Below are 23,637 nucleotides of genomic sequence, written 5' to 3' on the forward strand. Positions count from 1 at the left end.
TGTATGGTTGCTTTGCATGGTTGCTTTGAAAACAAACAAGTAAAAGTAGATTCATTAATGGAGAATGGGTTACACATCACCAAAAGGCAAACTGTTTTCAGGAGCATTAATTTTTTTTTTTTTAAATTACATTATTACATTAATTAATTACACTACATTTTTTTAAGTTACATTATCTGTTTTGTTAGGTTGTAAAAATAAGAAACTACACTATGAAGCTTGCTCACATTAATTTGGTATAACCCAGCCCAGGCTATGGGCAAACATCTAAGTCAACTATGGAGTACCCCAAGGCAAAAGCCTGGGTGATTTTAAGCCATCAATCTTCTCAAGACACATTGCTCCTTCAAGGAAGAACATTTCTTCCCATCTCATACCCACATGAAAGCCACACCCCAGCTTATCTTTAAATATTACAATTAAATTACCAGAACATAATCAATTGCTGATAAAACTAGTGAAAATTCTTCATCTGACCCAGCTGAGATTTTCTGTCACTACCATAGCTCTGTTTATATTTTTGCATATAAACAAACAGCACATTGACCTGGGAAAGTGAAGTCTTATCACACTGGCTTTTTTGTGCTTTACACTGCTCCTTCAGGTTGTCAGATAAACACTACAGTACTCCTGCACCTCCTGAAGAATCCTGACTTGAACACATACTTTTACTTCCTCTCTCCAATAAATATTTGGATGCCAACTCAACATAAGACAACTTTCTTTTGCAGACACTATAATTCTCACCTGAGTGATGTGGTAGCAACTGCTTAGGGCTCATGACTATCATAATCATCATAAATTTAAAATGTTAATAGAATATTAAGATAGTCATGGGCATTAAGCACATGAGACCACAGACATGTAACTATGTTGAATGTAATCTGTGTTATCACAACAAAAGCCTGAGTTCGTGATGATTTAATTTAGCCTTTACTCAATATATTCCATCTATCCAAAAACAGGGACACATAATTTCTGGAAAAGTGATTTTAGTTGTGATATCCTTTTGTCTGTGGTTGTACCAGTGAGAAAGAGAACCCTGTCTATCTCTGTGCCTGAACCCTTTCTGACAATGACAAAAATAGCACCACGTACCAGCCAAGAAATATCCGTAACGGCTGAATTCCGGCTCTGTGCAGAGCCAGCTGCAGGTTTGCTTGGCACCTTGCACGTCCCAAGCAAGCCTGGCTGAGGAGAAAGAAGTGGCACCTGGGCTGCAGCAGTGGGATGAAGCCACAGAAGCTCAGGAGGCTCATCCATCCCCCCCATCCTGCTGCAAAGCCAAGGGAAGGGTGTGCAGGCAGCCAGAGCTCCCCCCTGCTCACAGCACACTGTGCTGGTGTCTGTGCCTCAGCACACAAAGAACTGGTCCTGTGCAGATGTGTCAAGGAATTTTATTAACCAGAGCACTTCCACAAACACTGTGCTATGGGGCAGGGAGTTTTGTAGCTTAACCCTGTGTTGTACAAGGTAACACCAGCTGCTCTTCACTCTGCATACCCTTAATTCCTTTCTTTCTTCAAACAGCCAGTTGTTCCCTGCTTCAGTCACACCTGAATATATTATCTCTTTAATTCCAGCTGTGATTTTAAAAATTATCCCATCCTCCACTCCTTTTTCTCAAGTCTAACAATTCTCATTTGACCTTCTCACTCACCATATGAAACTTCCCCTGAGCTTTTGATCACCTCTTTTTTCATTTTTCCTGTATCACCTTAGAGTTACAGAACATACAATCACAGAGTACTCTGGGTTGAAAAAAGCTATTAAAACCTTAAAATTCATGGCAGGGACACCTTCTACTAACCCAGACTGGTTGTTCCAAGCCCCACCCAACCTGGCCTTGAACACTTCCAGGGATGGGGCAGCTTCTCTGGAAAGTTGAAGAAGTCAGACCACAGCCAGGATTCCCAAAAAGGACAGAATGCCACAGAAATGCACAAAGGCACAATGATCATTCTGGTTCTTCAGGATGCTGAGCTAACTTCCATGGATCTCTTACAACCTAAGATCTCATTCTTGAGCAGGAAAAGCTCCATCAGAGCCCAATTCTGACTGGATGTTAAGATTGAATTGTGTTTAATCAACACTAAATTGAACTGGTATTTTATCACCCAAGTCTGCTGGAGCCTTCCAGTACTCCCTGCAGGTGGCCTCCATAGTCATTACCCTAAACATCTTCCTTGTGCAGTCTCACAGCCTAAACAGAATATTCCTAAAATATCTGAATAAGGGAAGAAAAGGTGGGAAGAATATGAGTAGTGCCATCTCCAAAGCAGAGAAAAATGTTTCAGCACTACCATCCTTTTACCCCTACTCTTACTCCATATCATTAACTAGTAATCTGTCTGCCAGCCTGGTGTCTCAGTTATTTAATAGGTGTTTAGCCTCTTTAAGAGTCTCTGGTAAGTATTCCTGCCAAATCCCAACAGATTGTATCAACCAGATCCCCCTTCCTAGCATGCTCTTGTCTCCTACAAAAATAATTTAATAGATTTCCAAGGCAGACTTCACCTTAAAAGAACTGGTGACTCTTATCCCCACATGCAATGTGTGCATCTGCCTGGCTCTCAGCATGGGAATGAATTTCTACCTCCGACACCATGAGACAAATGTTTCACTAGAACCTCCTTCAGCATAAGGTCACAAATTTGCAGGGTGTGGTGAAGCAGTGCTTGATTTGGAAAGAGAAATCAAGCATCCACTTATTTTTATTTTTTTTTTTTTCAAAAGGAAGAGAAGAAAAAAAAAGCAATAAAAATTCATCTTGATGAAGAAGAGAGACAAAGAGCCCATCCAGCCACCTCTGAGTGCAGGAAGACCTTTCCAGTGGCAGGGAGAGCACGGCCTGCTTCACCTGGCAGCCCTGCCAAGCACCGGCTGGGAAATAAGCACCTTACGTAACAGCGTATTTTCAGCACTACACACAGAAATGCTGCCTCTATCCTGCAGAAGGTATTTTTGGATCTGCTAAAATGCTACTGTGTTCTTCCAGGGCTTTGCATTCTTCTGCTCAGAAATTGCATAATCTGATGCCATAGGAAATAAGTGGTGTTGCATAATGACTCTCATATTGGCTGCAGGGACCAGGGACGGCACGTTCCTGCTGGAGAGCAGCCCGGCTCCAAGCCCAGGTGCTCGGTTCTGGGAGAAAGGGGAACCCACCAGCACCTGCCTCTGGGGAGCAGGGAAACAAACCAAGGACCACGCAGTCACTTCACAAAAATCAGCGTAACTAAGTCACCCATTTGCTCGTTGCTCCCCTCCCCATGGCTGCTTCACATCGTGAGCTACGTGCACCCAGGGAACACCAGCAGCTCCACACACCGTCTCATCACTGACACCCTCATCACAGGCCCATCAATGCACTGGAAAACATTCAGCTGGGATAAAGACAGACTAAATGCTGATTAGCCTTTTATACTACAGAATTACTATTGAAATCTGTCTCAGATTAAAATGTAGAAATGACCTTAAGTTACACTCTTCTCTTCTGCCTTTCCAGCTGTCTCCATAGCAGGAAACAATTTTTCAAACCCAGTCACAGGCTTCAGGCTCTGTTCCTCTTCTCTTCATCCTGCCCAGTTCTGCACTTTTACCTTATTGACAATCCCCATATTATTATTGATCAATATGTTATTATATTACTATACAGTTACTATATGTTATTATATTACTATACAACATTTTATATTACTATACAACATATTATAATTATAATATTTTATATTACTAATACAATATTTTATATTACTAATACAACATATTATATTACTATACAATAACAACAGATTTAAGCATTCAAACTGAAATATTTTACAACAACAAACACCAGAAAAATTTCCAGTTTAGTTCTCAGAGGCCTTACAGCCCCACTGACATTGCCACATGAAGGCACCAAACGTTCCAGTCCTACCAATGAACAACACTTTGCAATTTCCCCCCCTTACAGAACTGAAACACCCTATTTTCCTCCAAAGAGTAGCACTAAAACTAATTAATATCAGAAAGATCTTTGAGGATGAAGATCAGTATCGCAGTGCCGCTTTCAGGAATCCAGTGAATGAATCAAAGTCTCACTTTAATTCACGTGAGGTGTCAGACTGGTCTCAGGTAAACTCGCTCACTCCCACGCTTGTTTTTATTTTTATAGTAGATATGAATTATTCAACATTTGCAAAGCACATTTGACATGTAAATGCTACTCACACAAACTTCTCTCAGCACTAAGAGCTTATGTGCTTCATACCCAGTATTAAAGTAACTCAACAGCTCTCCATGAAAGTAGAACAATTCCTGGGGTAGGTGCAGTGCTCCGGCCCCTGTGTCCCACAGCAGGTCCATGCCTGGGTGCACCTGCTGGGCAGGGGAAGGACGCTGGAAATCCAGCTGGCAGATCTCGGATGGGAAATGACAGCAGTACTGAGTTGTATTTAGCAAGCACCATACACGAGCAAAGAGGATTACTCCTCGACAGAGGCAGCACAATGCCCTGCTCAGGAGCCTCTCGTAAGCCTGTATTAGAGACAGCGCAGGGCTCGAGGTGTGAGCCTGCTCCACTACAGCTTTACGCGCTGGTAACTCACAAACAGTGCGCCCTGGGGTGTGGCCCAGAGGAGCTCTGAGGCCTGGCTCATGCCGTCCAACCCTGCAGAGAGCAGCACTCAGCACTCCCCAACCAGACCGCTTGGGCTGCAGCTGATAGCTCAACACCTGAGGATCTCTCCAGGCACAGAGGATGGTGAGGCCTGGACCTCCCATGTTTCAGCAGGAGAGTCACAGCTGTACAGTTGCATCACTGATTTTGGTGACCTCCAGAAGGCAACAGAGATGGGGCTCAGGAAAGGACAAGCATCCTTGGAATGAACAGAATGTCTGCACAGAGACCTCCATTCCTCCAGCCCACCATGCTGGAAAAATTCCAGCCTCTCACCCCTGCCAGGACTTTCTCCTTCCTTCCCTCACAGCACCTCAGTGCTATGTTACCAGCAGCTCCAGAGGGAACAGCACCAACAATCACAGCTTCACCACAGGGTTATAAATCACAGACTTTACACAGACAAATCTGCTCTTCCTCCTGGCCTACACCCAACTGTTGCCAAAGCCTTTGAACTCCCTCCAACCACCAACTTCTCAGTTGAAGTTGTAGCAGGGAGAGAGCACAAAGGTCAAAGCACACACTGAGTATTTATAAGGGTGGGAGTAACTACACACAGAGCTGCTGCTCCTGGCCCAGCTGCCAACTTGGTATTCAGCCCTAAGTAGTCTGTGTTTTGGGTGAAATATTTACCCCCCACTCCCCAGGAGATGAGACTGATTTGCTCCAATGTCACAAAACAGGAACCTACAAAAGCCTAAGCCCCTGCACGGGATGTATTTGCCAAGGAGGGATAAAAAGCAAAGTCCCATAAGCTGGACAGGGCTTGGTGAAGTGCCAAGCTCCTGAAAGCTTCAGAGGTAACATTTGCCTCAGTTGACTCATTTGGATTCAGTTGTGGCTGAGAACTCACTGGAAGTTGTACAAGCAGTCAACCTGCTGCTCCCTTCCTCCACTGGGATCTCAGGTCAGAGCTTGGCTAGAAGGCTCAATGCACTTTCCCCTGCCTGCCCTGGCCCCAAAGACCAGAGCCGAAGGACAACCGGCACTGATTTAAAATCTGTTCACACAAGCCATGCCAGATTTCTTTTATTTTTATATTAAAAAAAAAAAAAAGTTTTATTTAATAACTCTGCCATTTTGAGAAGCCTCTTGAAACTCTTGAAAATCCACCCCCCACATCTCAACTGCAGACAGCCTGGAACAGGTACAAGGTGGGAACAACTCAAGCCTAATCAGCCACCATCTCACATTTGCTATGAAAAATAAAGTCCTAACAAACAGGAAATGCTTAAAACTTTTCTTATCCTGCCACTACTTAGAGCAGACCCATGTTTAAATAACTCCTAATTGTGAAAGGTCTTACCTAGGAAGAGATTTTCAAATAAACCATTACTCAATTTTCTGATCCACTGGAGATAAGCCACTTACCTAGTCTTTACAATAGGAGATGAAAAAGGGAGGTTAAAAATGCAACCAAAAAAACCCCAAAAATGATTAAACCCAAGTTCACCTATAGCTGGGGAACAGTGGGAGTCCACACCATATATTCTGTGCTAGAAGTTACTTGCTAATTCCAGGCACTAGGGTCAAAATGAATGCCAGCTATAAATTTAACTCTCGGGCAGCAGGGGACAAAGACAAATCTGAATGACAGGACCGTTCTAGATCAAAGACTCAGACTGCAGGCCCCAAAGACCGGAAACAAAACTGGTGTTAGAGCAAAACAAACAAACAAACAAACCCCCCACTACATCAAAATCTGAATTTATTTGTGTTTCTCAGTGGAAGGCTGTCACAGACAGAGGGTTCAAAGGACTGCCTCTCTCTAGAAACAAAACCCGTATACATTCAGGAGCACAACAAAAAGGATAGTGACAAAAACTTTTAAACCCATGACAACTCCAGCCTCCCCATTCTAGGGTATCCTAAGGTGTCTGTGACTACCCATACAGCAGGTACCGTGGAAAGTGCCCACACTTCTCAGCCAGACTGACTGCATCTCTCTCCTTTGAAACATTTTCATATTTTTCCCTCAAAATTATTGATCCAAATACATTCCTTCATCTTCTTCTACTGAACAGATTGCCTACTGCTAAAATCAGTATATCCAAACACATGGGCCTGATGTCATCTTTCTCCAGATCTACTTAAAATATCCCATTTTTCATTTACTTAAGGGATATGATTAAGCTACTGCAGCACCTAAACCACCCCCCAAAACAAAAATAAAGAGCAGCTCCTCTTTTCATTGGGAGAAAACATGACATCATGCCCATTCAGGTGAGCAGGAATATGACAAATCTTGCCCCAGTGAACAGTATCGTTAACTGCACAGGTACTCCCAGCTCCCTCATTTATTAGGAAAATGAGGGGTGAAAAATGTGTTCAGCACATCAGAGACAGCTCAAACTGCTATTTTCAATAATACAGGAGCAAATCCCTACCCGGCTGATTGAAAGAAAAATGCACCTCCTTCATCTCAGAAATAAAATTCAATTATTTAACAGTGTAATGCACAAGACGAATTGATTAGCCCACAAGGAAAAAAAAAAATTACAATTCCCTAAAAAGCAAATATTACAATTCTGCCTCTTTACACTATCTAGTAATTCCTATGTCATTGCCTGTATATTCCCTTTATATCCATTCTCCATTGCTATTCCGTTCCCCTTTAAAAGGGGGGCACAAGAAGATAACGTGCAAAATTGCAAGTGAAAAATGTCCAGCACATCGACAGGCAAAGGCCAGGCCAGCTCTTGGATTCATATGCAGTGATGGATAAATTAAGGTTTCATGTTTCCTCTTCCCTTCCTCAGCATCATTTTTTCAGCCCTTTCCCATCACAAATGCAACATCCATCTGTCCTTCCGAAATAAATGGCGAAAGGGGAATGCTGACCATGAAACACCACACACAAACACACACACCCCTCACAGAAACACATTCCCCCCCAAATACTCACAAGGATGAAGAATCCCTATGTGATGCTCCATTTTCTTGTTTTAAAAAGATGGAAGGCAAAAAAAAAAAAAAAAAGAAAAAAAAAAGAAAAAAAAAGAAAAAAAAAAAAGAAGGAAGTGTTGCAAAATAAAAGGAAATTCCACCCACACAATCCTGCAGCCTGCTGCAAAGAAGCACCGAGCGTGCTGACGTCACGGATTCATGAATGGATGGAAATGGGGCTGGATGGAGCCCGGCGGGGGCTGCGCACCGGGAGCGCGGCCGCCAGTCCCCGCCCGCCCCGGGCACCCGCGGCCCGAGCCCCCCGGGAGCGGCGCCGGCCCAGGGCATCTCCGCAGCCCCGGTCCCCGCCGCAGCCCCAGTCCCCGCCGCTCCCGAGCAGCGGCGGATCAAATAACAGCCATCTGCCACGGGAACCCAATGCATTCGGCAAACAGAAAAGCAGTTCATCGCCGCCCCGGCTTCTTGCGGGATTACAAACCCTGCGTATTATTATTAAAATAACTAAATATAAACATGTAGCTCGACGAAGAAGCCGGGAGAACAATAGGAGGCTTGCGTTTGATTAGCGATGCAAAAGCACCAGTAAAATAAAAATAGGAGCGTTAACAAAATCCCACATTCAGCTCCAGTCAAACATTCCCGGCAGCGGGAGAACAAGCTCACAACCTCGGTAGCGTCCAGGAACAAAGATCAGGGCAGGCAGAGTTTCACATTCGGGGCTAAGGAATGATGGGCACATCACACATTTCCATTTCCACTCCAGCTCCAATCCCAAGCCAGTGGAATACACTTTACCCTGCAGACCAGAGGCAAGGACACCCAAATCTTTGGCAGAGTCCCGGTGACCGCCTGCAAGAGCAGCTGTGATCCACTTGGATGTGGACAGGGAAAGAGCACAAGTTCTGCCTTCTTTTTGTATCTTTGAAATTGAATGGAGGGATGAGCAGGACAAGGAATGAAGGTCAAAGTTTGAAGGATAACCTGGGTTGCAAGCTTTGCACTTACACCATCTCAGGGGTGACCAAAACTCATCAATTTGGCCTCAAACTCCTTCTGAACAATTTGTAGCCTCAAAATTATTAAGAGACAGAATTTCCATATTTCACCATGCTTTTTCCTAACCAGCAGGAAAACCCAATTATGCCAAAGCAGGGAGTCCCCAAACTTACTCTGGTGGGGCACATCTGAAAAGAATGTCTGAGACAATCCTACCTTTCCTTATGGAAAGTGGGTAACATCCCAAAATAAACCAGGACTGGATGTAACAACACCACAGATCTGGGCCGAAAAACCAGGGATTTTGTGCCTACTTGATCTCGTGTGAGCCAGCACCACTGATACCAGCTTCTGCACAAGGAGGAGCAGGGCTTGGATTTTGGGCTGTGGTTTCTGAATTGAGACTTATAAATCTGGCTAGGGAAAATGAAAAGGAATGCAAATGTCTTATTACTTTCAAGATCAAAGAAACCACAAATTAATTTTGCTTTAGAAATATCTCTTTCTTTAAGAGCTAAAAGTCACCAAAGCGTAAGATTTCTGCCCAGACAATGCCACTGCTGCAGCCTGACCACTCCTGTACCCAAGGGGAACCAGGAGTGGAGGGATAGGGAGAGATACCTCTTCTCCAGAGGGATCACTTGGTGCCTCCATTTCAAATCCCAGCTGCACCTGCTTTAACTCCCTGACCTGCCCTCCAGAGCCCAGCACTCGGCTTTACGCCACCACGAGATAGAAACAGCTTCCAGATTTCCCTGACATTTTCAAAACAGGCAAAAATGTTAATCTGCTCTCTTACCCTAAAGGGATCAATTCAGGAACTAGAAGGGGGAGCACAGCAGCACATGCAAGAAGCGGAAGAGAAGAAATATTGCTATAGAATAAGAAAAGTCAGCATAAAAATAGAAAGGAAAATAATTTTCAGAGGTTTCCAAGGGTTAATTGCAGTGACATTTAAAAAAAAAAAAGAATACCCAGCAGAGAAAATAAGTGGGAACAAAACCCCAGGAAGACTCCAGGAGAAGAAAAGAGCTTGTGCATAGAATTTCAGATTTTCTTGTCCATGGTGGCTTGGCTCAGTATCCCAACACTCGATGTCACCTACACCTCAATGGCTCAGGTTAAAATTTTTAAACACACAGGTTATGAATTTAATACAAGGTAATATCTTAATTCATTGTGAAATAAAAAAAAACACATATATTGTCCTAAAATTGATGGCTGCTACACAATTATGTTGTGTTGCAACCAGATAAGTATTTTCATAGTACACATTACACAGCTCCTTTGATCAGTAAATAAGTTGATCAATATTAAGAAAGAAATTATTCTCCTCTCTCTCGCTCAGACAAAATCATTGGTAAAAGCAGGGAACTCAAGTATCAGATGCCAAATACAATTTATTGGCTCATCATTAATGTGACAATAGAGAGGAAAATGTGCTATATACAACAAGGGTATAATATACTAAAAATCCAAAGTTCTTCAGGGACCACAAGAGTGCCAGTGAAAAGTTGACAGGCAGCAGGATTTCTGAAAGGAACTATGGGCAACCAAGTAACTAGGCCAGTAAGAGAAGTAACAGGCCAAACTGATGGCAATGGGGCAAAAAGGAAAGCTAAAAGTATTTTTAAAAATTAACTATTCACCATATTTGAAAAATACAAGATAATTAAGTATTTCCAAGCCAATTAATAACTAATAGGAATGTTATACAGCATCTACTAGGCATAACATTTCTAGTTGGCACATCCTACTGATTTGAGCCTCGTCCTAAAATAATCATTTAACAAGTTCTCCAATCCTGTGACCTTCAATTTTAATAAACTGGTGAACAACGAAAATTGCAGAAGACTTAGAATACCAATATTATGCCAATATTCAAAAATAGCATACGTTGTTATTTATAGGCCTTGGCAATTTGGAGAAAAAATCCTAAGCCAACCTTTGACAAGAAGGGATGGTTCTGTTGCCTTGGACCAAAGGCTGAGTTATCCAAGGACCCTGCTCTGACAGTGGCTCATAACAGCAACACAGGGAAGCACAAACCCAAAGCAAACCTTTAACGCTTCCCCTGGTATATTCCACTGACAACAGCAGAAAATTAGAAAAGAGATGGGAGTGACTCAAAGGTTAATTTCATAATTATGCAGCACTAAGGCTGTTAATAAACCTACTCAGCACACACTTGGAGACACAAGAGGGACTGCTCTGTGAAAACTTCCTACCTGGATGAGTAAATAAGTGAAGTGAGACAGCAAATGATTCTCCAACAGGCAAATGTTTGGGTAAATATTTGCATGGATAAGGTGCTGAGAGGGACATTTCATTGTCAAGTTCTAAACACCCATGAACTTTTGAATCCACTCTTCCCAGCCCTAGACACACATCCCTGCTGTGAGTGTCCAGGAAGGAAGGAAGGAAGGAATCAGAATCATGGAATCAGAATCATGGAATCAGACTCTTGTTCATGCTGTCATTATGTCCATACCTGACCTGGTGCAACTCACCTTTCTCTTGTTTAAGGAGCAAAGCTTCTACTTCACATCCTTCCAAACTTGCTATTTACAGAGATTTATGACTAGACCTTATTTGATGCCCCACACATTCCAGAAATATCAGTTACAGGAGACTGGAATATTGTAAAAAAATTGAACATGTAACACAGTAGTACAGACCAATTTGTTTTATTCTTTTCTCTTTTCTGTGTGATTTTGTATTTCTCTTACACACTCAATAGGGAAAATACAACACAATTTTAAATCAACTCAATGGCATTTTACTAAGACCAGAAATTAAATGCATGCATTTATCATCTAGGATTTTATCTAGAATATGCCCAGACCTGGGACTCTGAGAAATCCTCCCTGCAGAGGCAGGTGAACAAAACAGGACCAGCACTGAGACCTGAGAAGCATGACCAAAGGAAAAGAGAAAAAGCCCCAAAAGGGGGCTTTCTTTAACCTTGTACTGCCCTCAGCAACACTCCAGGAGCTAACAATAAAGTAAAATAAAGACACTAAAGGCACTAAAAGACAATGACAAGACAAAAAGCATTATGTGATTAGGCATGAGGTTAGTAAGGATTCCCTTTTTAAGGAGTTTCTGAGTGGTTTCCCCTCTTTTTTCCAGGTGAGCCCTGCCTTTGTGGTTCAAGTCAGCAGTTTTTGGAGGAGACATAACACTGTAATGTTAAGAATATGCACTGGTGAGGCTGGGAAAGTTCAAAAAACTACATTTTCAGTCTACCTTCTTGTGAAGGATGGCAGTCCAGCTCCTGAGGCATAAAGAGAAGCTCTGGAATTCCATCAGGAAGGAAAACGGTGCTACATAAGAGACATTATAGCTGCTGAAGTGAAAGCAAGTGAACAACAGCCTCCCCACAGTGACAGTGGTGGTGGCCAGCTGAGGAGAGGCCATTTGAGAAAACCAGATTATTTCTTCAGGGAAACAGGCACAAAATAATGTTCCTCCCAGAGAACAGGCTGAAATCACGTCTTCCATAACAGTAATTAACTCAAATAGGGTTACCAGCAGTGAGAAATACTGAAGAAAAGAATTTTAAAAATAAGTATTCATCAACAGCAGTTATAAGGGGCACTTGTAAAGCCAGCTGAGCCACTGTCACTTTTCCTCTACCAGATGAGGAACCTGCAAAAAGCAACAAGACCTTGACGATAAAGCCTTAGTATTAGTGCCATGTGGAAAGAAAAGTCCTATAACTTATGTTATTGCCACAAAAAGACATGCATAAATGGGAAGCTATTGCAGGGAGGAATTAATGAAACTGAAGAAGTGATTAAAAAATTCAGTCCAATTCCCCAAGGTCAAGTGTTGTTCAGAGAAAAAAAAAATCACCTGCATAAATATAGAAACAACTGCTGAGCAGCTGCACTGTAGATAAGGATTGGGGATGGAGAGGATCAGAGACTGAGCACAAATTATAAATATCCAGTTGTCACAAACAAGGCAACTTCTATCCATTGACAGGAATACAAATTCCTGATCCTCTCAGTTTTGATGAAGCCTTTGGGAAAGTCCACTTTTGGGAAAGGCTTGCTGGGAATGTGAGAAATGACACCCCAGAATGACAAGCAAAGGCAAAGAGGTCATCAGGTGAGCTCTGAGGGATGGGGGAGGTAACTCAGTGAGGTGGCTCAGTCTGGACAGAGTGAAATGAGAAGCTAAGAATGAGATATGATATGTTTCAACTAAATACAGAAACAGTTTCTTCAAAGAAAGAGAGAAGTCATATTCCACATTCTACAGTGAACAGGAAAAACAATGGACTCAAAGTGCAACAAGAAAAAATTACTCTGGCTGTGAGAAGAACTTTTCTAAATGGTAACCAGGGAAGCACCAGCGTAAGGAACTTGTTTCCTCTATTAAAAAGGAAACAACTAATTTCACAAAAACTGTACAGCAATAGTGATATTGCTTTGATGCAAAAGATGAACTTTGGGAACTTCTGAGGGATCTTCTGTGAAGATATGGAAGCACTGAAAGCTTTTCAGCAACAGCACAAGCTGAAAAATTCCTCTGATCTTTTGCAGTGCAAGGTCTCATCAAATTAAAACATTCCGTCCTTGCTACTGTTACACAACCCTTTTGAGGAGTAATATTCAGATTTTCTACCAAAAAACCTACAGAAACTGCTGAAAGCCCATTAAGATAGCAGAACTCAAGTCATGAGACTGCCAGAATAAGGCTCTATATTTAGTACCAACAGTTTTCTCTGTAGTACTGTGATAAAGTTCCTTCAAGAAGAGTGGATCAGCTCTATGTAAATATTCTCAAGGCAAACAAAACCTGCTCAGCATCTTCCTCCCAGACCCATGTCTCTCATGAAGCTTTCAGTAGGTTTTGCTTCAGAGCTCACTGCTTTTTTTTCCCCCTCCCTCCCAAGAGACTTCTTCTCCCCCAGTGCTCACTGCAGACCCCGTAAGAGTCCTCTTGATCTGTGTGAGGTATCACGACGCAGAATTACTCAGAGTTCATGAGTTCTGACAGCACTTTAAATAGTTACTGTCATGATTAGCAGAATATTGGAGTTTAGAACACTGAATTTGTCAGCAGTGGGGTTTGGTCCTTATTTTCAAGCATAATATTGGACACTGCAGTAGGATGGAGAAAGCACCCCAAAGGGGTCAGTGCACAGCGCCCCAAATATTTTCTGAATTAAATCACAGAACTGATCTTAAGGGACAACCAAAAGTTAAACAGACTTCACCCAAGGGGTTCCTCAAACTTCACCAATGTCCTAATACTCCAGCTCAAACCACCAGCTTTGCATTGCACAGGATTTGCCTATCCAGGGAAAACCAGCACCACATTAGTAAATCAAGTCATGGCTAAGAGAGGCTGACTGAGAGCCATGTTCAAAAGCACATCAGCTGAAGCATTAACCCTGGGACCTTCCAAGGCTTTGCGGGAGTGTTTTATAACCTCCAGTCCTCTATAAATGCCACAGTCCCCCTTAGGGCCAGACCTCCCATCCTCAAGCCTCCTCTACTCACCACAGTCATACAGAGCACTCCCATATAGAGTGCCTTGTCTATTAACCACAAAAATCAGATAAATTAGAAGCAACAGTGTCGATGAAGCAACTGATGAATTGTCACTGATGAAGCAAGGACAAGGGTGGTTCAAGCAACTAATTGCTTTCACTGAGATGGAACCAGGTTCAAATCAAGGGAGAATTCAATTCTTCAGCAAAATACTTCACCTTAATTATAGCTCGTAACAAGAGACAGCCAGAATCTAAATATATGGATGCTCTGCCTCTACAGCACCCACCACTCCTCACAGAATGGGTAAAAATTGACAGCTTTTATATTAAGAAACAAATCCCAAAATGTAGCTCCATCTCACATCTTCCTGCAATCCCACTCAGAGATGGCTCAGGCACATCCTAAAATTATGTATCTGTAGCTTTCTCTGCATGAAGCATCTCTATACAACAAAGATCTCACAAACGTAAAGAAAATGTGTAGAACAAGCCCATTTTCAGTCTCCTTGAGCGAAACAACTACATTTTCTAGCATTACACAGATAGCCAGCCACTAACTGAAGAAAACTCTAGCTAGTTTTATAGAAAAGAATAAATGATTTTTCAAGCAGCATCTACAAAGAAACAAGCAACTATTTTTTACATAGTCTTCTAAACCTAATTCCCCAAAGCTTACACAGTTTTTAGAGAATTAGCTTCTTTTCAGTTCTTATCCAGACAGATCTAAGTGGTTTGCTAACATGCAAGTTTTACCACTTAACTTTTAATATATAAAATAGATGTGGTTAAACTGAAAAACTGCATATATGAAACAGAATCAAGAGACAATATATTCTTAGGAAAGCAATACCCCAAATAAAACATGAATTTCTGCGTTTCTGGAACTTTGCTGGTGTCTACTCCAGCTACAAAAGGCTGGATTCCTCTGAGAATCTGCTTTCCCCAGCCAATCACCAGGGAAATACCATGTAAAAGTACTTACAACAATGGGAAATGATATGCTAAAGCTATCCCCTCACAAAATCAATACACCTGAATTAATAGATTCAAATGCTTTCAGACTCCAAGTTCTATTGGAAAAATGTAAACACTAGGATTAACTTCACCTCCATCTATGCACCCACCCCTTTGGCACTTATCCCTTCCTATTACTCCCATGGGAGCTGGATCCCATCAGGTCTCTGCAATCTCAGCAGGGAAATGGCTTTGGACACAACTTATAGCAAGAAGGTGAACTCAGCTCATCCCTACCTTAGAAAGGGAAGTCTATTTAGAATTTAAGGACAACTGCAGGAGTGAGCACATTATAATTTGATATCTTTTTGAGTTTCTGACTAGTTACTACAATTCAAATCTCAACAATTCTTGTACCTGATCATTGTTCCAGAAGCACTGGAAGCCCATGTCCTCTTGGCTCACTGCACATGTGCCTCCTTCTTCAAGTCACAGAAATCAAGCTGTCCTCAGAAGCTGCACCATGGGTAGTGCTTAAGACAGTCTGGTACTGAATTCTTCTCTCTAGAAAGAACAAGAAAGCTCAGAACCCTGCTGAAGTGTATTGAAAAAAAGCTCCCAAGATCAACCCAACACATCCCCTCAGCACATCGTGATGTGACGTGGCACATTCAAAGACAGCAAAGAACATCCAAAATTAAGTATGCACTTTCAAAAAGGAGCTGGAGTAGAAAAATACCTCAACATATTTAGTACATCCTTTCTTAGCACAGGCACACACTCTATAATCCTTTTATGGTACAATTTTAATCTAAATTAAGCAAGTAGCTCCAGTAAAAGAGCTCAGAGCTTACCACATTACAAAATTACATCAGGATTGGATTAGACTGTAAAATAACATACTTCAAGGTAATCTATTAATGATATTTTACACTTAATTCTATACTCAAACTCCAACCTATTTGTTTTCCTAACTTTAAGCTAATTTTAAGAAAAGCATAACTTACTACAGTCCTCCTACATACAACTCAAAATATTATTCCTGTTACCACCAGAAACATGCAAGGAGAGAGACAACTACTGAGACTCCCAGTCTTGAGCCCTCTGCACCTTTTTTCCACCCCCCTGCCCCTCTCCCCCCCAAAATTTAACAGGCTGCAAGACTTAGCCCAGCCCTTCATAAAATTAAAGAGAAATCAACACCTTGAACTTACAGAACTTTAATGCAGACACTGAACTACCTGGTCTAAAAAGAGTTTCTCTCTACCCACATGTATGGTTTTCCTCATATCCTTCAGCATCCTTCAGACACAACCAAGCTACTACAACACTGAGGGGGAGGGTTAGAAATACCAGCACCAGTGTATTGCCAGAATTAGGAGACTTAAGACAAAAAATCCATGTGGCACCACCTGCCTCACGTTCCTCACCACAGTTCAGCTGCTCTCAAGGCCACTCCCAAAGTTTGGGAAGCTCAGCACATTCCTAATTTTTTGCTAGGTAGAAGCAAGGGCCAATTGTATTTGAGAAAAACACTAAGTTTTGTGACCACTGTCATTTCATTTTTTATGTCTCCTTATCTTTGCTGGTTTGCCACAAAAACAGGACAGGTAATTCCACATTCCCAATAAGGAAAAGCTTGTGAGGTTCGGGTTAGGCTACATTCAGAGGCTCCATTTGGACAACAGGAGGATGATGATATAACAATATTCTCACATTGGAAAGTACCAATTTGTAGCATCTATGGCCCCATACCAGGCCTGCACAAACTATTTTCATTACAGAACAATTTCCAAATAAAACCTAGAGTAAACTTACAAGTATCTTAACAGTTTTATTAGACAAACTTTAGAGTTTATACTTTATGTATTAAAATGTAAATATTTACATTTGTTCACAAGAAAATTACATGGTTCTACTAAATCAATGACGAAAGCCTCAAAAGCCAGTAATTATAATTTTTACCACTATTTTAAGACAGGAAATGGTACATGTAAACATAAGGTTTATTTTCTTGCTTATGAAAATAAACACTGTAAGCAATACTACAGATGAAACAATAGTAAGATTGAAAGAATCAAAACCACACAAAATAGGAAAAAATGCATTGGAATACCTTATCCTTGCAAGCACAAATCATATACGTGTATAGGAGACAGCAGAGAAAACTGGAGAGATGTTCATAAAAAACATGAGACACCAGATGCCCAAAGTTGGCCAAATGCCACTGGAATAAATTACTGCATTTCACATGAAAAAAATACAGCTTTTAAGGACAGGTTTGAAACCACCATTTGATAACTGGCAGCCAAGGCGGGAATGGTCAGTGCCTAAATGGGAAGGGACTTGTGGGACTGGAGGACTTTCAGCACCAGATGAGTTCAGTTCTTCCTGAAGTTCCATTTACCACCACCTTTTATAGCCTTCAATTGGCTTTTAACATTTGCTTCCCACATCCAACCTGAAAGATTTCATGCCTCTATAATCCAGTCCAGAAGCCAGCATGGTGTGTGGCAGCTTCAAGCTCTTAAGAATGCATAAAAGCACTTACTAGGTAAAAACTGCCCATGTGAACAGGACAGACCCAAAAGCCAAAGGTGTGCAACACAGATATCACCCTAGCTGGGAACAAGGGTACAAACACATCTGCTGATTTAATTTTCTTCTTATTTTTTAACATAATAATCATGGACCCAAAGAATTCTTTCAATCTCCTATCTTTCATCCCGCAGAAATACCAGCAGAATTCCGAGTTATTTGGATTCAAGTGCAAACCACTGCAGATGGATTTTTGTTTAAAGAACTGAACAAACAAAACATTATTTGCTTCGAAATTCTTCTACTTGTGGTGAAAGCCGAGCTGTGCTGAAATCAATAGGACTGTCGGCATTGTTTTCAACTGAGCTGGAATTTCATTTCCTGTACCCCACTTCAGATCTGCTAAAAACCACTAGAACAGAGTTTTGACCTTTCACAACAACATCTACAGCTCAAAATAAAGCGTTTTGTGCAAAATAAATACTTACAGGGCAGGTTACATAAACAGCATGAAAGCAGCAGCTGTGGCTGGTTTCTTCAGAGAGAAAACTTTGCCCCCAGCCTGGCTGCTCTGGATTAATGATGTTCCTGTTCCAAACCCAGGCTCTGAAGCCTTAGGAAGTCCCTATTCCAACTCAGCAAGGTAGGAAGGTTTGCTGTTATAACTGTTGGCTGATAACAGCTTATCACAAAGTTTTCAAAGGTTAATCTCAGTACACATGCATGGCAAAAGTGCAAGGAAAGAATAAGGGAAATGTTGAATTAGTGCTCCCTCTCCTCCTGCCCCTGCAGCAAGGGAGAGAACTCTCTCATACCCCATGACCTGCAGCAGTGCCAGCAAAGAAACTTCCACCAAAACTCCTGTTTGAACTGAAAACATCTGAGAGCCCCTTGCTTTCAAAGGAGGTGCTTGCTTTGCCTGCTGCATTCCCACAGGCTGCCACACGGGATGGAAAAGCTAACCAAAATCTTTAAGTTTGGTCCTTAAATACAAGGCAGTTTTATTACTGCTGCCAAATTTATCACTGACACCAAGCTCCATGACAACTCACTGGAAAACAAAAACAAAACAAAATCTTCAGTTTAGGGCATGCTATGATTTTTATTTCTATCCCAACCAACCATGTTACTGAACTGTAAAGGGCTGATGCAACCTTAAACCAGAAAAAAAAAAAAAGCCCAGTTACAGACTCATTACTAATTCATCCTGGCTGAAGCTGCATACCAGCAGCTGCTGCCTCTCTCAATTAACAGCAAATATTGAACAGTATTGTCATTTAACGGTGTTTACTGCCTGCTGCCCTGTCCACTGCCGCATTTTCAAATGCTCTGGCACAATTTAAAGCATCAACACTAATAAACAGAACTTAGTTTAACCCTTTATGTATCATAGCAGAAGTGTTTTACTCGCTTCCTACATTCATTAGGTGCTTGGCAGAAGCTGAAGCCCAAGGATGCAAGGTGCCACCAAAATGGGATTTGTAGTTCAGAGGCCCACAAGGGTGCTTGGCTTCCACAGAGGGCTGAGCACAAGTGTGAAAAATGATGGGAGTAACTCCAGCAGAACAGCTCTTTAGGAATTATTGCCAAAAAGTTGAAACAAAAGAGAAAAAAAAGGAGACCACACATTCAGCCTCTGCTGTTGAAAATTTAGAACAAAAACCCAAAACAAACTGGGTAAAAAAATAAAGATACAGCCATTCTTCAGGGAGAACATACCAGTGCTATGATTCCTGATGACCCCATCTCTGCACAGGGGAGTCAAAAGAGCCCAAATTTGGACCTCCCTTCCCATTACTGTGCCCACAGCTGCCCTTTTACCAGGCTGGGTTTGAAGTAAATGATTATACAAACTGCAGCCAGAGCAAGCAACTGGAAGTGCAGCACTTCCACGCTGCCTCCACAGGCACTTCTGTGCCCCACTTGCTCCATGGTGTCAGGTTTGCTGGAAGCCACTGCTTCATAAGGGACTGTACAGATTCTACATTTCATTTCCACGCTGTGTTCCCAGCACATCAGCAGGAGGGAACATCTCCAGGCTCTCCTATGAGCCCACTGCCAGCTGGGCCAGGGCCAACACGTGGATACCAAAGACCTGGAGAAGGGAGGGGATGATGGGCCAGCCCAACTCAACTGCAAGGTGCACACTGGCAGTTTAGATATTATGGGAAAAGATCAAGCAGCTTCTGTACTGCATTTAGAATGTACAAGATAGGATAATGTCATTCCAGCTGATCCTGAAATTGGGGAATTCAGTTATTTCTGAGGTAGCTGGACCTTTTTTCTACCCCCCCTGCAGAGGGAGCAAAGCCCCAAGGAGTGGTGCTCTGAGGGCTTGTCAAATACATGAGGGAATGGCTTGGAAAACTGGGCAGGTAAATGTAGGCCCAGGCTCTGGCCAGGGCTCTCTGTGAACTTACTTTCCTCAGGTTAGCACCTGGCTGCAAGTCCCCTCATTTTCTCAGGTCCCTCTGCTTGTATCCTGTGCAACTCCAACAGCCAGCCTGGTTTGCTGGGAGGATTCCTTCCCTCTAGGTTCCCCCATCACCTTTGTGCCCATGGGGTCTGAGGTGCTCAGATATATCAGGTGATATGACTAATACCTGCCATCTGCTCATTGCTACCTTCCCTCTCCTTTCCTGAAGAGGAGTCAGCACTAAAGTGCTTGTTCTACTCGATCTATTTTAGGAGCGTGGGCTTTCAGCATCCATGCAACACTGCTTTAAGCTAGAAGACTTAAATCAAATAAGCAGACCATGCTCTGGCAGGGAAAATTGAGCACTAGGTCCTGTAAAAGTCTCTGGACTCTTTTTTTGCAAAAGTTATCTCCACTCCAGTGTGCCCAAGGAACAGAACTATTGCCCAGGTTTCACTCCAGACCACAAAGGAGGGGCAGATGAGATCCAGGCCTTGGAAAGTATCCACTGCTCTCCATGGAGACCAAGTCAGCCAACACAGCTTGGAGCATCAACAGGCAATGTGCTGCAGCATCGGGTAATTCCCTGCTTCCAGGAGTGAGGACCTCCTACCCAATCACACCACCTTGGAACACAGCAGGGAACAGAAACAGGTACCAATAACTGAGGGCACATCTCTGCCCATCAGACTGGAGGGGAAACTTCAACTCACAGGGAACAGAAAAGCATTGATTCTACCAACAGCTGTCCCCCATATGTCATGGTCAAGGGAAAAAAGCAAACTGGGTACACAAAGGAAAGATGGGGAGAGAGGCCAGTGGAGGATAATTTGATTTCACCGTATTTCTTAGAGGAGCTGTGTCAAAATCCAAAGAGAAAGGTCATCATAGTGTTGGAGGCTGAAAGATTTGAGATGGAGCAGTGAGGAGCCTCTGGCCCCATAAATGTTTAATTTGAACAAAGCAGCAGATAAGTAGTAAGCACAGTTCTGCTGCTGTTGCTGAACTGCACACTCCTGCTTTGACTTCTAGATGACACACAGTGAGAATGTAAGTATAAAAATAAAATAGGAGAAAAGCACCAGGGAGATTTTCATACCTGACACTACAGACAGAGCTGCACAAGCCAGCAACACACTCAGCTCCCTTCCTTCTCTGTGCTTGGGCCAGTAGCAGGAGGGTGAGCAGCACACATGGAGCTCTGGAGTGTTCCCAGCCCTCAATTTCACAGCTCTGTCAGCCCAGCACAGTGCAGGGGATAACAAGAACTACTGCACCACACCTGAGGAAGCAGCCAGGGCTGCAGATCACTGATAAAAGGCAATGCTGCCTGCTAAGAACACTGTGAAACTGGAGAACTACAGAGGGAAGAGGCACATGGAAACACAGAAGAAAATGGATCCTCCAAGTCCTAGGAGCAGAAAAAGAACCCACCTGGAACTGTTCCTCTTGCAAAACTGTCTTACAAGGACTGACTCTCTTCCTGTGCTCCTTTCCCAACGAATAAAATTTATCATTAAGGATCATTCTTTCCCCATCACTTCCTTGAGTTATTCCTATCCCACTTAAAACAGTAAGCTCAAATTGGTTAAATAAATCCTGAAAAAAAGTTGCTAATTAGTGTTTCTTCCTGCCTAAAAAGCAAGAAGAGTCTGAAAAAGTAATTAATGCATTCTATGACCCCTGAGAGATCTCCAGTTCCAGTCTTCTTCCCTTTCCTGCTCTTTACTTCCCTTAGATTGTGACTTGATCACCATTACCTGCTTCTTTCCCCTTCAAAATCGGAGAGGAGCCTATTTCCTTTCCCTATTTATATCTTTCTCATCTCAAACTTCACTCTTTTTTCTGCATCTGTATCTACTTGCTGAAATTCAGACAACTCCTCTGCTGTCTCCACCAGCATATCTAGTCTTCCTCCCAGTCTCCTAAAGAGAAATGTGGCTTCACTAAATCCAAGCACAAAAGTTCGATTAGACATAGATTTTACCCCAGCAGTCTGTTTTACTAGAATTATGACACTTATCCCAAAGCCAGCTATGCCTAAGAACTGACTGGACAAGCTTGGAATGAGAGCAGGAAGCCCTTTGGTTTAGGCCTTCCTCACTCCCAGTAGGAGAGCCTCATCCACACTGGTAAGGCAGGGAACAGTGCAGGACGAATGCTACCGAAATCTGCCCAGCCTCTGGAAAACCTCCCCACAACAAGTGAAGGTCATCCATCAGTACAGATTTTCTCTTTTAAAAGCACAAACAGATCTGAAAACATACACAGTAGTATTCTTATATTTTGCACTGTTCTCAAAGCTGGGATTGTATCTGAGGAAGTGACCATGAGATGAAACACCAACAGGTAGTTTTCTGCATGTGAAAAGAAATTAGGAGGAAGCAAACTCATAGCACAGCTCCATTAACCTCCAAGGATATAACTACTCATTGTAAGTACAGACACATCAGAAGTCCCTTTTTCACTGCATTAAGCTGCTGAGGAAAACCTTGCAATGCCAGGACAGCACCCTGGACTCTTACACACACACCTGACATAGGAAGGTATCACCTCAGATAAAGCAGGACCTCAACTGTCACTGCTGGCTGCTCTGGATTTTCAGCTTCCCAAAAGCTGATGTCATGGCATTTCTCCTTGCAAAACAATGACCTTTGCAGGCCTCTGGAGAAATAAGCCAAGTCCAACAGTAAAAAGATACAGATGACAAGGAGAAATGCTGGTTTGTGCTGCTACTCAAATGACAGAAAGCATTAAAAACTTACACTGACACATTACGATATGATTCTACTGTAACTGCAATCTCCTGTGACACAACCATGTCATTTTTTCTTCTGAGAAACTCACTCTGAATCTACAAGATAGATGGCACTAAGAAAGGGAAGCAGTCCCATCTCTTAGCAAACACTGGCTGGTGACCTCACCCTTGTATCGTGGCAAGGCTGCAGAAGGGAGAACACTCCAGGGAAGCAGCTCTTGGACAGACTCACTGAACACCTCAGGAGACTCGGCCAGTCACGCTTTGTGACAGGGAGGCTCCCTCCTTAACAGGACAGAGGTGACACAGTTACTCCCCAAACCAAGACCCTCTGCCTCAGAGGAAAGCACAGACACATTAAATAGCTTGAGCCATAAAAAAAAAAACAAAAAAACATCAAAACCACCTTCTAGCCATCACCAGAGCTGCATTTTACATCTCCCTTCTCACTGGAGAGCCAAAAGGAAACCTCCCTCACCTCCAGCTGACAGCAGCAGCTCCATCCCTCCAGGACAGAACCAGCTGTAAATATTGGCTGGAAATATGTATTCCCACTGGGGACTGGCAACTGTCTGTAATCGCTGGCAGCAGGGGGACCTGGGGAGTCCCTCTTGTGCCAAAAAGCAGATAAAACAAACCAAAGAAAAAAATGCCACATGCATATACCACAATAGCTGAACCTACACAGCATTGACGGGGCCACTACATCTGTGTTCAGGCTGAAAAGAAAGCATTTTAGAACAGCTATGCTAAACTGAACTACAAAAGCTGCTTATAAACAAAATTACTGAAAAGATGCTCTGCCCTTCATGCTGTAGATCCAAGGTGAGGAAAGGCCACAAGGGTATGCGACCAGACCAACAGAGATGGATCGCAGGACTGCAGGCCTGGATGTGGAC

General features: G+C 42.7%; 1 protein-coding gene across 3 annotated transcripts in view; it reads right to left on the bottom strand.

Moving 5' to 3' along the window:
- The window catches only part of MAP3K13 (mitogen-activated protein kinase kinase kinase 13), a 70,788-nt gene that overhangs the window by 30,006 nt on the left and 17,145 nt on the right, over nt 1-23,637 (bottom strand). For 2 of the 3 annotated variants that reach the window (XM_014258305.2, XM_088060926.1), the window contains one exon: nt 15,444-15,590. The exons of the other annotated variant lie outside the window; for it this stretch is intronic. The gene's annotated coding sequence lies outside the window, so the exon portion shown is untranslated. The remainder of the gene's footprint in view (nt 1-15,443; nt 15,591-23,637) is intronic. 3 annotated transcript variants of the gene reach the window in all.

Source organism: Pseudopodoces humilis, chromosome 11 (genome assembly GCF_049639895.1).
Source record: "Pseudopodoces humilis isolate 2021_Gansu_Grassland_sample_001 chromosome 11, ASM4963989v1, whole genome shotgun sequence".
Classification (NCBI taxonomy): domain Eukaryota; kingdom Metazoa; phylum Chordata; class Aves; order Passeriformes; family Paridae; genus Pseudopodoces; species Pseudopodoces humilis.